Raw genomic sequence first — 17322 nt, 5'->3', positions numbered from 1 at the left:
ATGAGATAGTGTATTGATAACACGTTAAGGGTTAGATCAAATATAGTCAAAATGGCGAATTGGTCATATCTGAGGCAAGTTTTTTATTTTATTAAAAGAACAATAAACGAAAAAAAAATATGTACACAAAGGAATTGACATTAGGTCTGGCGAATGCGTCATACGCTAGAACAAATTGGTGGTAACTCGAAAATAAGTGTCTGTTATTTGTAAATGCAAAATCCTATAAGCGGAATCTAGTGTATGGTTTGGTAGCATATTCAAGTCAAAACTACTTTTGAAAGTAATCGAAACACGTGGTATAGGAAGTAACGAAAGTAGGAAACCCATGTCTGGGTTTTCTAGCGACCAGAGACTGCTTTTATGAGTCAATGGAGTTGAATAGAAAAAATTACTCAAATGATGGTCTGGTAGTCGAACCGCTTAAAATGGCGAGATTTGTGGGAAATTTCCTGAACCATTAAGATTAACGACCATTGAAATAGTCACAAAGACCGGGGCCCGAAATTATGCGAGCCGTATATATTTTCGGCAAGAACAGTCGTATTGACGCGTTCGGTAATGGGTAGCCTATACGAATGAATCAGTCCATCAGTCTTTTGGAAGACCGAATAATTATTTATATATAGTTGAGCCATGCACCGGGGGCCGCGAACCTGCCTGGAATAATTAACAGTCAATGGTCATTGCACATTAAGGATTGTATTTAGATCCAATTAGTTCACTCCGCCAAGGTTAAAACGCGTATTAACTGTTGTGCGAATATTCTTCACGACTGTTCAAGTCGGCTTTAAAATGCGTATAATACGTGGTGTTACCAAAGCCATGTTGAACTTGTATGTCCTGAAATGTTGACATAGGCCGGAATCGGAGAGCGGAGGAATGTTGTGTCGTAGTGAGCATTTCGGCGGTTCGCGATAGACCCGTTGGCAGACGACGACGAATCTGGGATGCAAAAGCAATTTCGGCAGCAAAAAGGCTACTTCACAAAGTAGGAAAATAATAATGGCAATATAATAGTATAGCCTAATGACAAATTGAACAAGAAATTAAACATGATAAACACTTCGTATGTCAGCGGACCAGATATGAGGTGGTGAAAATCTGCACCGATAGGGAGTATACGCTATAATGTGAGCGTAAGTACTAAGTATTGAATCGATTCCATACGTGAAGGAGCGACGCAAGGCGGTTATATAAGCCTTGTGAGTAATTTGAGATTTCAAGTAGAAGTTAATAAAAATTTACGGAATCTCGAAGTGAATGGAAATTATGCCGGGTTATCCGGGTGTTTTGATCAGTTCAAAAGTATAGTAATTGAATATTTAGCATAAAAGCATGTCAAGATCAATGTAATCGTAGCGTAACGCGGGGACTTCGTCATAAATTACGAAGTAACGTCGTGAAAGTAGAATGTACAAAATGTAAAGAGGGGTAATAAAAATAGCTTAAGTAATGACAAATGTGTGTATTGTTAGGTAGCATAATGGCATTGTTAGTGTTTAGTGCTGCGAACCGCAGTCATGTCGAAAAAAAAGTCCCTAGCGATGTACACAGCATGGTATACCACAAATCCATACACATTGATGAATCTGCGCGCCATATGCTATCCAGATATATAAAAAGGTTTCCGGAAATAAATTGACGTGAATTAATCAAGAATTTGGTCCACTAACGGATCGAAAGAAGGGATAAAAATAGTAATTAATCATCACTGCACGCCACTTACATATCGCAAGTGTAAGAACGTGCGCCCGACTACCCCAGTATAATGTGCTTCGAAGACTTACACATGGCAATGCCTGGTGACGTATCGACCGGTAAGATACGTCTAAACGACAGTCTAAATATTATGTCAAATTCCCCAACACTGGATAAATAATTTATCCAAAAAACCGTATATACACTAATAGTGTCCGATCGTGGATCATTTCGATAAAAAAGCGTACAGGCGAGACGCGAGTCGACCGAATTTCACCTCAACTTCGTTATGTAATGATGGAAGTTTATAGCATGAGTTAAAATCGCATGTTTACAACCCATAGATTCCCCGGCCGGTAGAATCGCTGAGTCACGCACAAGCAATTCCCATGTCTAAAAACGATTTGGAGAGATAACATGTCCAAACCCACTCATTACACACGATCTCAGGAGCAAAAGTGAAATCGTAGACCCGGTACTTCGACCCTAACCTTAATTCACAAGTTTCCCCGAGTAGCGACAATGGGCAACGTGATATTCAAAATTTAACAGATTCGTGACTATACAAACGTTTCACGGATAGGTGACCAGATGTCAGTAATAGGTAGCAATGCCATGAAATGTACAATGTACAATGTATAGAGGTAAAAGATATGTATAGCTAATCGCCTGTAAAACTATAGGTTGCAAAATCTGAGTATGTTCAGATGACATTATGGCGGGTAAGTATATAAGGACGTAAATTACGGAAAAAAAATGACAATTTGTCACCGTGTTAAAGCGGCCTTATTTAAGTATAGATAATTAGAAGTAAGCGAAAATGTCAAAGACCTAGTATAAAGAAAGTAAGCAAGTCAATGTTTGAAGAAAATAGGGAAGTAACTTCCGTATTTATTAATTCCAGCAAAGCGCTGAGTTAGAAGTAACGCTAATATGTGATTAAAATCGAATTATGATTATGGGTAATTGTAGCAAAAGCGAGGTTATGCGAATACGTGTAGTGAGATAAGATGAAGTTGCGTTATGCAGAGTTAAGTTAGTTATAAAATCCCCATTCCCAGTGATACTGGTATATTTAAATAGTTCAAAGCTGAAATCTAAATTGTCGGTTAAAAATAGCAGATTTTGCCGCGGAACATCATATAGAATCCTAATGGAATGCTATGCTATAATCCGGCGAAAAGCCGCGTCACTATTTTTATCGAAGTAACATTGACGGTATAGTTACGGTAGTTCAAAAGGGTAGCGCTTAAATACGCGCGTAAGTCAATGTCGCATGAATGACATATGAAATCACAAAAATTAATATCCTGGAATTGGTAGTTATGTTCCACGGAGATGCCGTGAATTTAAAAAACGAACAAAAAATAGATTGGTAAATAACCAGGGTGGTTGGAAGTGATTTACGCGGTAATATGAAGGTAGGAGAAACCGCAAAATTTATAATCAGAATCGAAATGGGGGTGTTGAACAATCAAACAACTGTAAGCAAATGGTATGTTACACGACCAAGGTAGGCTATTCGTGCGAAAGTGAAGTTGTATATATGGAAATAGTGAATAGTGAATCGGTAGTAATTATTCGATTTCACGGGAGAGAGAAGCAATTTTACCGGGCGATCGGGAGTGTAATTCCCGACGAGGAATGGATGTGACAATTTCGTTAGAAAGCAAAACGCTAAGATTCAAATAATAGTTTTTAAGGCCGTAATATAAAAACGAAACCAATGCACAATGTTCTGTCAGTGTCAGAGCATCACTCAAATCTGGTTCTCTGAATGTCATGGCGATGAATATAGGAACACAAACAACGAACATAATTATATGGAAAGCACGAATCGAGCAATAACAAGGAAATTTGCTGCTAGCCGATAAAGCCAAGTGAGATAAATCATTCTCACTGCAAAATGCATTCCCGAAATTCGAAGTCAAGTAAACGGATTTACCGTGTAAGGGTGGAAAAGTCCTGGATGGCTCCATAGCAGTTGTTAGTCCAATTGTGTAGGAGGCGATTCGTCCTTCGTTGAAGCTGAAATCATCTCACGAGCGTGCACCATATGGGAGGGTGTGACTTCTGATACCTGCTAGAGTTGTAACCTGAGTCCCACGTAATGTGTGGCTGGGTGGATATACTTAGCTCTTTCGTAGTAAGACGCACGTTCCTGCGTGAAGTCCTTGATCTGACAATTTCAACGCGAATGCAACGACAGCATTGCCTCAGATAGATATATTGGTCGAATATGTATGGAATATACAGTAGGATATCGCAGATGAGTCTCCCTTGTAAAATGAGATACACGAGCTGATAAATGGCAAGTCACATGGTAGCGAGAAGAAAGATATAAGTCACGTGATATACATATATGAGAGAGAAGGGTCAGAGCTCCACATCACCCCTTCCAAGGAGGCGTGATTAGCGACAATACAAAATGACATTTACTACATGAATTGAATAGCAGTACGATTACGAGACATAGTAATCGGAACATAAACACATAGCGTGTGGTTGAAGGTGGTAAGGCCTAAGTATGCAGTGAATAAAGCATTGGTAGAAAGGCGATAACATCAATTTAAAATGCAATATTGTAGCCTGATGTTGCAATATTTATACAACATGATAGCGATGAAACCATATATGAGATAGTGTATTGATAACACGTTAAGGGTTAGATTAAATAAAGTCAAAATGGCGAATTGGTCATATCTGAGGCAAGTTTTTTATTTTATTAAAAGAACAATAAACGAAAAAAAAATATGTACACAAAGGAATTGACATTAGGTCTGGCGAATGCGTCATACGCTAGAACAAATTGGTGGTAACTCGAAAATAAGTGTCTGTTATTTGTAAATGCAAAATCCTATAAGCGGAATCTAGTGTATGGTTTGGTAGCATATTCAAGTCAAAACTACTTTTGAAGTAATCGAAACACGTGGTATAGGAAGTAACGAAAGTAGGAAACCCATGTCTGGGTTTTCTAGCGACCAGAGACTGCTTTTATGAGTCAATGGAGTTGAATAGAAAAAATTACTCAAATGATGGTCTGGTAGTCGAACCGCTTAAAATGGCGAGATTTGTGGGAAATTTCCTGAACCATTAAGATTAACGACCATTGAAATAGTCACAAAGACCGGGGCCCGAAATTATGCGAGCCGTATATATTTTCGGCAAGAACAGTCGTATTGACGCGTTCGGTAATGGGTAGCCTATACGAATGAATCAGTCCATCAGTCTTTTGGAAGACCGAATAATTATTTATATATAGTTGAGCCATGCACCGGGGGCCGCGAACCTGCCTGGAATAATTAACAGTCAATGGTCATTGCACATTAAGGATTGTATTTAGATCCAATTAGTTCACTCCGCCAAGGTTAAAACGCGTATTAACTGTTGTGCGAATATTCTTCACGACTGTTCAAGTCGGCTTTAAAATGCGTATAATACGTGGTGTTACCAAAGCCATGTTGAACTTGTATGTCCTGAAATGTTGACATAGGCCGGAATCGGAGAGCGGAGGAATGTTGTGTCGTAGTGAGCATTTCGGCGGTTCGCGATAGACCCGTTGGCAGACGACGACGAATCTGGGATGCAAAAGCAATTTCGGCAGCAAAAAGGCTACTTCACAAAGTAGGAAAATAATAATGGCAATATAATAGTATAGCCTAATGACAAATTGAACAAGAAATTAAACATGATAAACACTTCGTATGTCAGCGAACCAGATATGAGGTGGTGAAAATCTGCACCGATAGGGAGTATACGCTATAATGTGAGCGTAAGTACTAAGTATTGAATCGATTCCATACGTGAAGGAGCGACGCAAGGCGGTTATATAAGCCTTGTGAGTAATTTGAGATTTCAAGTAGAAGTTAATAAAAATTTACGGAATCTCGAAGTGAATGGAAATTATGCCGGGTTATCCGGGTGTTTTGATCAGTTCAAAAGTATAGTAATTGAATATTTAGCATAAAAGCATGTCAAGATCAATGTAATCGTAGCGTAACGCGGGGACTTCGTCATAAATTACGAAGTAACGTCGTGAAAGTAGAATGTACAAAATGTAAAGAGGGGTAATAAAAATAGCTTAAGTAATGACAAATGTGTGTATTGTTAGGTAGCATAATGGCATTTTTAGTGTTTAGTGCTGCGAACCGCAGTCATGTCGAAAAAAAAGTCCCTAGCGATGTACACAGCATGGTATACCACAAATCCATACACATTGATGAATCTGCGCGCCATATGCTATCCAGATATATAAAAAGGTTTCCGGAAATAAATTGACGTGAATTAATCAAGAATTTGGTCCACCAACGGATCGAAAGAAGGGATAAAAATAGTAATTAATCATCACTGCACGCCACTTACATATCGCAAGTGTAAGAACGTGCGCCCGACTACCCCAGTATAATGTGCTTCGAAGACTTACACATGGCAATGCCTGGTGACGTATCGACCGGTAAGATACGTCTAAACGACAGTCTAAATATTATGTCAAATTCCCCAACACTGGATAAATAATTTATCCAAAAAACCGTATATACACTAATAGTGTCCGATCGTGGATCATTTCGATAAAAAAGCGTACAGGCGAGACGCGAGTCGACCGAATTTCACCTCAACTTCGTTATGTAATGATGGAAGTTTATAGCATGAGTTAAAATCGCATGTTTACAACCCATAGATTCCCCGGCCGGTAGAATCGCTGAGTCACGCACAAGCAATTCCCATGTCTAAAAACGATTTGGAGAGATAACATGTCCAAACCCACTCATTACACACGATCTCAGGAGCAAAAGTGAAATCGTAGACCCGGTACTTCGACCCTAACCTTAATTAACAAGTTTCCCCGAGTAGCGACAATGGGCAACGTGATATTCAAAATTTAACAGATTCGTGACTATACAAACGTTTCACGGATAGGTGACCAGATGTCAGTAATAGGTAGCAATGCCATGAAATGTACAATGTACAATGTATAGAGGTAAAAGATATGTATAGCTAATCGCCTGTAAAACTATAGGTTGCAAAATCTGAGTATGTTCAGATGACATTATAGCGGGTAAGTATATAAGGACGTAAATTACGGAAAAAAATGACAATTTGTCACCGTGTTAAAGCGGCCTTATTTAAGTATAGATAATTAGAAGTAAGCGAAAATGTCAAAGACCTAGTATAAAGAAAGTAAGCAAGTCAATGTTTGAAGAAAATAGGGAAGTAACTTCCGTATTTATTAATTCCAGCAAAGCGCTGAGTTAGAAGTAACGCTAATATGTGATTAAAATCGAATTATGATTATGGGTAATTGTAGCAAAAGCGAGGTTATGCGAATACGTGTAGTGAGATAAGATGAAGTTGCGTTATGCAGAGTTAAGTTAGTTATAAAATCCCCATTCCCAGTGATACTGGTATATTTAAATAGTTCAAAGCTGAAATCGAAATTGTCGGTTAAAAATAGCAGATTTTGCCGCGGAACATCATATAGAATCCTAATGGAATGCTATGCTATAATCCGGCGAAAAGCCGCGTCACTATATTTATCGAAGTAACATTGACGGTATAGTTACGGTAGTTCAAAAGGGTAGCGCTTAAATACGCGCGTAAGTCAATGTCGCATGAATGACATATGAAATCACAAAAATTAATATCCTGGAATTGGTAGTTATGTTCCACGGAGATGCCGTGAATTTAAAAAACGAACAAAAAATAGATTGGTAAATAACCAGGGTGGTTGGAAGTGATTTACGCGGTAATATGAAGGTAGGAGAAACCGCAAAATTTATAATCAGAATCGAAATGGGGGTGTTGAACAATCAAACAACTGTAAGCAAATGGTATGTTACACGACCAAGGTAGGCTATTCGTGCGAAAGTGAAGTTGTATATATGGAAATAGTGAATAGTGAATCGGTAGTAATTATTCGATTTCACGGGAGAGAGAAGCAATTTTACCGGGCGATCGGGAGTGTAATTCCCGACGAGGAATGGATGTGACAATTTCGTTAGAAAGCAAAACGCTAAGATTCAAATAATAGTTTTTAAGGCCGTAATATAAAAACGAAACCAATGCACAATGTTCTGTCAGTGTCAGAGCATCACTCAAATCTGGTTCTCTGAATGTCATGGCGATGAATATAGGAACACAAACAACGAACATAATTATATGGAAAGCACGAATCGAGCAATAACAAGGAAATTTGCTGCTAGCCGACAAAGCCAAGTGAGATAAATCATTCTCACTGCAAAATGCATTCCCGAAATTCGAAGTCAAGTAAACGGATTTACCGTGTAAGGGTGGAAAAGTCCTGGATGGCTCCATAGCAGTTGTTAGTCCAATTGTGTAGGAGGCGATTCGTCCTTCGTTGAAGCTGAAATCATCTCACGAGCGTGCACCATATGGGAGGGTGTGACTTCTGATACCTGCTAGAGTTGTAACCTGAGTCCCACGTAATGTGTGGCTGGGTGGATATACTTAGCTCTTTCGTAGTAAGACGCACGTTCCTGCGTGAAGTCCTTGATCTGACAATTTCAACGCGAATGCAACGACAGCATTGCCTCAGATAGATATATTGGTCGAATATGTATGGAATATACAGTAGGATATCGCAGATGAGTCTCCCTTGTAAAATGAGATACACGAGCTGATAAATGGCAAGTCACATGGTAGCGAGAAGAAAGATATAAGTCACGTGATATACATATATGAGAGAGAAGGGTCAGAGCTCCACATCACCCCTTCCAAGGAGGCGTGATTAGCGACAATACAAAATGACATTTACTACATGAATTGAATAGCAGTACGATTACGAGACATAGTAATCGGAACATAAACACATAGCGTGTGGTTGAAGGTGGTAAGGCCTAAGTATGCAGTGAATAAAGCATTGGTAGAAATGCGATAACATCAATTTAAAATGCAATATTGTAGCCTGATGTTGCAATATTTATACAACATGATAGCGATGAAACCATATATGAGATAGTGTATTGATAACACGTTAAGGGTTAGATTAAATAAAGTCAAAATGGCGAATTGGTCATATCTGAGGCAAGTTTTTTATTTTATTAAAAGAACAATAAACGAAAAAAAAATATGTACACAAAGGAATTGACATTAGGTCTGGCGAATGCGTCATACGCTAGAACAAATTGGTGGTAACTCGAAAATAAGTGTCTGTTATTTGTAAATGCAAAATCCTATAAGCGGAATCTAGTGTATGGTTTGGTAGCATATTCAAGTCAAAACTACTTTTGAAAGTAATCGAAACACGTGGTATAGGAAGTAACGAAAGTAGGAAACCCATGTCTGGGTTTTCTAGCGACCAGAGACTGCTTTTATGAGTCAATGGAGTTGAATAGAAAAAATTACTCAAATGATGGTCTGGTAGTCGAACCGCTTAAAATGGCGAGATTTGTGGGAAATTTCCTGAACCATTAAGATTAACGACCATTGAAATAGTCACAAAGACCGGGGCCCGAAATTATGCGAGCCGTATATATTTTCGGCAAGAACAGTCGTATTGACGCGTTCGGTAATGGGTAGCCTATACGAATGAATCAGTCCATCAGTCTTTTGGAAGACCGAATAATTATTTATATATAGTTGAGCCATGCACCGGGGGCCGCGAACCTGCCTGGAATAATTAACAGTCAATGGTCATTGCACATTAAGGATTGTATTTAGATCCAATTAGTTCACTCCGCCAAGGTTAAAACGCGTATTAACTGTTGTGCGAATATTCTTCACGACTGTTCAAGTCGGCTTTAAAATGCGTATAATACGTGGTGTTACCAAAGCCATGTTGAACTTGTATGTCCTGAAATGTTGACATAGGCCGGAATCGGAGAGCGGAGGAATGTTGTGTCGTAGTGAGCATTTCGGCGGTTCGCGATAGACCCGTTGGCAGACGACGACGAATCTGGGATGCAAAAGCAATTTCGGCAGCAAAAAGGCTACTTCACAAAGTAGGAAAATAATAATGGCAATATAATAGTATAGCCTAATGACAAATTGAACAAGAAATTAAACATGATAAACACTTCGTATGTCAGCGAACCAGATATGAGGTGGTGAAAATCTGCACCGATAGGGAGTATACGCTATAATGTGAGCGTAAGTACTAAGTATTGAATCGATTCCATACGTGAAGGAGCGACGCAAGGCGGTTATATAAGCCTTGTGAGTAATTTGAGATTTCAAGTAGAAGTTAATAAAAATTTACGGAATCTCGAAGTGAATGGAAATTATGCCGGGTTATCCGGGTGTTTTGATCAGTTCAAAAGTATAGTAATTGAATATTTAGCATAAAAGCATGTCAAGATCAATGTAATCGTAGCGTAACGCGGGGACTTCGTCATAAATTACGAAGTAACGTCGTGAAAGTAGAATGTACAAAATGTAAAGAGGGGTAATAAAAATAGCTTAAGTAATGACAAATGTGTGTATTGTTAGGTAGCATAATGGCATTGTTAGTGTTTAGTGCTGCGAACCGCAGTCATGTCGAAAAAAAAAGTCCCTAGCGATGTACACAGCATGGTATACCACAAATCCATACACATTGATGAATCTGCGCGCCATATGCTATCCAGATATATAAAAAGGTTTCCGGAAATAAATTGACGTGAATTAATCAAGAATTTGGTCCACTAACGGATCGAAAGAAGGGATAAAAATAGTAATTAATCATCACTGCACGCCACTTACATATCGCAAGTGTAAGAACGTGCGCCCGACTACCCCAGTATAATGTGCTTCGAAGACTTACACATGGCAATGCCTGGTGACGTATCGACCGGTAAGATACGTCTAAACGACAGTCTAAATATTATGTCAAATTCCCCAACACTGGATAAATAATTTATCCAAAAAACCGTATATACACTAATAGTGTCCGATCGTGGATCATTTCGATAAAAAAGCGTACAGGCGAGACGCGAGTCGACCGAATTTCACCTCAACTTCGTTATGTAATGATGGAAGTTTATAGCATGAGTTAAAATCGCATGTTTACAACCCATAGATTCCCCGGCCGGTAGAATCGCTGAGTCACGCACAAGCAATTCCCATGTCTAAAAACGATTTGGAGAGATAACATGTCCAAACCCACTCATTACACACGATCTCAGGAGCAAAAGTGAAATCGTAGACCCGGTACTTCGACCCTAACCTTAATTAACAAGTTTCCCCGAGTAGCGACAATGGGCAACGTGATATTCAAAATTTAACAGATTCGTGACTATACAAACGTTTCACGGATAGGTGACCAGATGTCAGTAATAGGTAGCAATGCCATGAAATGTACAATGTACAATGTATAGAGGTAAAAGATATGTATAGCTAATCGCCTGTAAAACTATAGGTTGCAAAATCTGAGTATGTTCAGATGACATTATAGCGGGTAAGTATATAAGGACGTAAATTACGGAAAAAAAATGACAATTTGTCACCGTGTTAAAGCGGCCTTATTTAAGTATAGATAATTAGAAGTAAGCGAAAATGTCAAAGACCTAGTATAAAGAAAGTAAGCAAGTCAATGTTTGAAGAAAATAGGGAAGTAACTTCCGTATTTATTAATTCCAGCAAAGCGCTGAGTTAGAAGTAACGCTAATATGTGATTAAAATCGAATTATGATTATGGGTAATTGTAGCAAAAGCGAGGTTATGCGAATACGTGTAGTGAGATAAGATGAAGTTGCGTTATGCAGAGTTAAGTTAGTTATAAAATCCCCATTCCCAGTGATACTGGTATATTTAAATAGTTCAAAGCTGAAATCTAAATTGTCGGTTAAAAATAGCAGATTTTGCCGCGGAACATCATATAGAATCCTAATGGAATGCTATGCTATAATCCGGCGAAAAGCCGCGTCACTATTTTTATCGAAGTAACATTGACGGTATAGTTACGGTAGTTCAAAAGGGTAGCGCTTAAATACGCGCGTAAGTCAATGTCGCATGAATGACATATGAAATCACAAAAATTAATATCCTGGAATTGGTAGTTATGTTCCACGGAGATGCCGTGGATTTAAAAAACGAACAAAAAATAGATTGGTAAATAACCAGGGTGGTTGGAAGTGATTTACGCGGTAATATGAAGGTAGGAGAAACCGCAAAATTTATAATCAGAATCGAAATGGGGGTGTTGAACAATCAAACAACTGTAAGCAAATGGTATGTTACACGACCAAGGTAGGCTATTCGTGCGAAAGTGAAGTTGTATATATGGAAATAGTGAATAGTGAATCGGTAGTAATTATTCGATTTCACGGGAGAGAGAAGCAATTTTACCGGGCGATCGAGAGTGTAATTCCCGACGAGGAATGGATGTGATAATTTCGTTAGAAAGCAAAACGCTAAGATTCAAATAATAGTTTTTAAGGCCGTAATATAAAAACGAAACCAATGCACAATGTTCTGTCAGTGTCAGAGCATCACTCAAATCTGGTTCTCTGAATGTCATGGCGATGAATATAGGAACACAAACAACGAACATAATTATATGGAAAGCACGAATTGAGCAATAACGAGGAAATTTGCTGCTAGCCGATAAAGCCAAGTGAGATAAATCATTCTCACTGCAAAATGCATTCCCGAAATTCGAAGTCAAGTAAACGGATTGACCGTGTAAGGGTGGAAAAGTCCTGGATGGCTCCATAGCAGTTGTTAGTCCAATTGTGTAGGAGGCGATTCGTCCTTCGTTGAAGCTGAAATCATCTCACGAGCGTGCACCATATGGGAGGGTGTGACTTCTGATACCTGCTAGAGTTGTAACCTGAGTCCCACGTAATGTGTGGCTGGGTGGATATACTTAGCTCTTTCGTAGTAAGACGCACGTTCCTGCGTGAAGTCCTTGATCTGACAATTTCAACGCGAATGCAACGACAGCATTGCCTCAGATAGATATATTGGTCGAATATGTATGGAATATACAGTAGGATATCGCAGATGAGTCTCCCTTGTAAAATGAGATGCACGAGCTGATAAATGGCAAGTCACGTGGTAGCGAGAAGAAAGATATAAGTCACGTGATATACAGATATGAGAGAGAAGGGGCAGAGCTCCACAGCGGATACTATGAGCTCTCAGATAACACTCATCAACGTTGAACTATGCGCAGTTTTATGGCAAAATATTAATATTCTACATATATTTCGCGCAATCAATTTATGTGTATTAAAGACTATATATGATACACAAGACCTCTGTAAATATTGAGAAATCGCATCATCACTAATTAATTAATGTTCATTTATTTCGAAAAAAGAGCATAATAGGCTATATCAGAAATAGCGTTAACGTCACAAACGCATCCAGCACGGCCAGACGGCATGAAACAACGCTTTCGCTCGATTCTTGTAGTCACCACATTTCATACGATTCATTCCTTTTCATGTCACTAGAATAAAGGTAATTAAATCGACAGTGAAACGTCGCCGGCGTCTTATAACGTAATAATGTAAGCTGCATCGGGTGCTGCTATAATGTTGATAGCGAATATAGTAGGTAGAAAGTCCACGTCTGGACACCTGTAACCAGGTGCGCAAACTAACGTAGTAAAACGCACAACAGAATTCACGCAAAAGTCGATATTGCTTTGTGATGATTTTGATGTTATTCCATACCGATTGGGAAGATAGCACTCCTAATTTCATAACTAACTACATAATCCCTAGTAACGTAGTCAGACGCATAACGATAATTTTGATCACTATGTTTTTGATAATATAACTTGCTTCCGATAAATATATAACATTCATTATATGTTAGATGATACTTTGCCTTGATATTCTTTTATGTATTTAGGGCTAATGCGACATCACTATGTTGGCGACAGGCCTGATTTGAACACACCAATTTTGCGAATTTACCATCTTGCTTTCCATAAATAACATTCATATTACCCATAAATTTCGAAAACTATGATGTCTATGCAAGGCTATATTCGCCAGATAATATTATTATGTGTATTTGGACTTTGTATTTTAGCGGATAACATGAGCTCTCAGATAACACTCATCAACGTTGAACTAGGCGCGGTTTTATGATGATATATCAAAGTTCTACACATCATCACTAATTAATTATTATAAAGTGCGATTTTGGGCGCAGACAGACAGGTCTCTGCATTTCACGACCTAATATGAACGGGCACTACAACTGAATAGGGCTTCATTCGAATACCTGCAAGTTTACTTTGCATGTCGAGTATAAGGATAATTTAATCAGCACTAAAACGCTAACGGACTCCGCAGGCGCACAATTCTTGGCATTATAATGAAACAAACTTTTCGGTGCAGGCACGCGGTTCCTAACTCGCAGTCACGGTTTCTACAGTTCCACATTTTACGACTTTTATTTTCATTAGACGCATACAAGCGACTCCCAAGGTCGGGGCTATGAAAACAAATCAAGCATGAGTATGTGATTCCAAGGTTGTACCAATCCCCAACCTCAGAGGATTTTGATGATGTATTAAAATTCTACGCACATCTCTGATCTCACCTGAGCTATGTCTTGAAGCCTACGGGACTCTGCAAATTGTTTCGATTAATTCTGCCCGTTTTAATTTAAAATAAGGAAGTCCATTTCACTCAATGTATCGATGCCTACGGTACTCTACATAATTTTCTGATTAATTCTCTCTATGTTAATTTATCATAAGAAAGATGATTTGACTCCAAAAGTACGAAATACTTGTTCGCTTGAGGTAAGCCGCAGCGCTTGGAGTGGAATTTTACGAGGTATGTGGACTCATTTCGAAGGGCTCTATGCCATACGAGCATACTTTACGCTCCAATTCGATCCCCACACATTCCATATAATTACTAACATAACCATTGAGTACCAGCCTTGAAATTTTGCGTAGTACTAGATGCATGTATACAATTTCATGACATCCGACAGTACGACGGAGACTATCAAAATATCGAAAGAAGTCCTCTATTCTTCTCTGAAATAATCAAGGTTTTATCAGGACTTCCCTTCATATAAACTCCAGCAGAATCACTAATAACCTCTCAAGTTTACTCAAGTAACTCTAATTTTATACTCGAGTACTAAATCCCTATTTTCCGCAAGCATGATAGAGGCTATCGCTCGATACTCAACGATTCGTAATTCTGCTGGAATACAAGTACAATTAGGGATGTCAAAGTAACTAATATAGGGGAGATGTGGCACCGATGGAACAAAAATTGGAAAATGGATGCTGGCCCACAAATGTTCAGCCGAAAACAGCAGATCTTTTGCTGGCTCAGCACTTTGATACAAGCTCTACCTATCGCGCACATATACATGAATATCCGTCTTTTCAAAAAATATTAATGGACGTTCAAAATTAGGCTCCAACTTATAAATTTGAGAGTGCATACATATTGCCCGAAAATCGACAGTGTGACTTCCAAGTGCCTCTAATTTTAATTTTAATCTAATTTGGAAGAATTAGGCCTAGAATCAGATCATCAACTAACTACTGATTTTTGAGCAGTTCTAGTTTTAGTTGGTAGTTCTGAATTTTGAAAAGTCCATAGTTTGTAGTCTATCCCTATATAAAAAAAATTTCAAAATATTGGAAATTCAATGCTCCGTGTTCTCAAGAAATCGACGACGCAAAGGGTGATACCTGATACGTAACAGATTTACCCTTGCAGTCAGAGTTTAACTCGATGAGCATACAGAGAAACTATGCTTCCTGCATTACAATCTACCTCTACTGGACTGATCTGCAATTCTGTATCACGTTTTGCTTTTTGGGTTAACCCAAATTTCAATGAATGTGCACAATTCAGCAATAGTTATTTTCAATTTCAGTTTTCTCATATGTTGCTCAGCTGTCTCTGGCATGTACAAGGGCCATTTGCCTAATATACAATATTATGGGCGAAATGGTTCTCTGCTCCTTCCATATTAATATCGGCCTATGATATCTGTTATTGGCAGGGTTGCCATCGACATCGACCCAAAAATAAGGACAGTCGAAAAATTAGATTAGCATTAATAAGCGTTTGTGTACCTATACGTTGTATTTATACGAGTCGTGGCATATCACGTTCCAGAAACAACATGCTCCAACAACTTCTTGTTAGCATAAAATGCTTCATGGACCTCACGACAGCTCATGTCTAAGTTCACCTTCACTCAGGGCCGAAACAGCACTTCGTAAGTCCCCCCTAACAACACGTTGGTCTGTACAATATAATTTAGATAAATTTATCAATGATTTAGGGTGTTGGGATCCAGTCACTACCTTCGAGTCACGATTCATTGCAGATTTTGACTCGAGTCAAGTCAAGTCAAGTCGATTTTTTATGTAGTCATCACCACGAAAATGGAAGATTTTGGTCAAAATAGCCCCATGGCTTATCTCCACAGCAAGAGCCAATTTGAAAAAACCAAGGTCATATTCGGAATCAGTGCCCTACAGAACTCCCCAAACCACTCTTACTTTGTCTGCCTAAAATATGTGTTGACCAGTGTTATGAATCATGCGATATGCTTCGAGTTAAGTAATCGAGTATCACTCATCATGACATCACATCATAGGCGCCGAACCTGGGTATGCAAGGTATGCCACACATACCTAGACATTTTCTTAGGTATGCGGCATACCTAGAATTCGGTTTGGCATGTATCAGTATAAACCCCCGATTGTGTTATAAGAACAAATCGGAATGTATTTCCATTTACGACATTACCTGCTGCTGCTATGTGGGCGAGGTAATCCGTTGCGCGAGGGCCAATTGACGAAAATCGTGTTAGCAATTAGCCAGCTTTCCTCTGAGCACAATGTTACGCAACGCGATTTCCCGCTGAGATGATCGCGAAATTATGTCATTGATTGCCGTGCGCTCGGCAATCATCGCTTGGGACGCTTGCCTGATTTATCGCGTCTCCAACAAGCCTAGGTTCACTGGCTTGAACAACCACATCAGCACTACGCCCGTTGCGCACTAATCGGATCTACATTGGCGCGGACGATATCATCGCTTGCCTATACAATCACATCTGCAACAGGCCAAGTACGAAAGATATCATCGCTGGCCAACTATCGCGTCACGAGCGTAGCATACGTCGGCTCCTATCTCTCGATGGCTTGGAGACAATGCCGTTAGGTGTATGCTGATTAGCGATTAGCGCCAAACTGAATGACATCGAATGTCCACTGACATGTGCGATTGTGCGTGCGCCGTGCATGCGTGCGTAATTAAATTCCGCTAATACTTGGAACATAACCACCAGAAGATGTTTGTCAAGGCTTGAGTTGTAAAAGACGAGACAGGTTTGAACAACCTGAAATCGGTGCCATTATAGAACAGATTCCATAACAACTCGGACATTTTGCCTTGTGGAAATCGTCGTCGAGGTTATGTAATACGCGTTGATAAGCGGGGTATTTAATTGTTCGCTAGCGATCACGCTAATTGACAGCGCTTCCGGACTCGCAGACAAGCTTATTCGCGCAAGTTCGTTAACACGAGGAGATTGTATAATCGGCATTTACGCATGCACTTAACCCTCGTGAATCGATGCTATATTAACCCTAGTTATCAACTCCGTCACATTATGACGTCATTCATTTGTGACGTCACCGAACCCGCATACCTAAGGAAAATTAGCGTTCGGCGCCTA

At 39.2% G+C, this 17322-nt stretch overlaps 1 long non-coding RNA gene across 1 annotated transcript; it reads right to left on the bottom strand.

Annotated features, from left to right (window-relative positions):
- Positions 1-8245: 8245 nt before the first annotated feature.
- On the bottom strand, positions 8246-16795 carry LOC145459413 (uncharacterized). Its single transcript, XR_013921404.1, has 2 exons — positions 12316-16795; positions 8246-9613 (listed from the first exon to the last, which is right to left on the bottom strand). It is a non-coding gene; the product is annotated as an uncharacterized LOC145459413 (long non-coding RNA).
- Positions 16796-17322: the final 527 nt, after the last annotated feature.

The sequence above is a fragment of the Botryllus schlosseri genome, chromosome 16 (genome assembly GCF_051294905.1).
Source record: "Botryllus schlosseri isolate E-star chromosome 16, Bs_hap1, whole genome shotgun sequence".
Lineage (NCBI taxonomy): Eukaryota > Metazoa > Chordata > Ascidiacea > Stolidobranchia > Styelidae > Botryllus > Botryllus schlosseri.
This window is presented reverse-complemented; position numbering and strand designations above follow the sequence as displayed.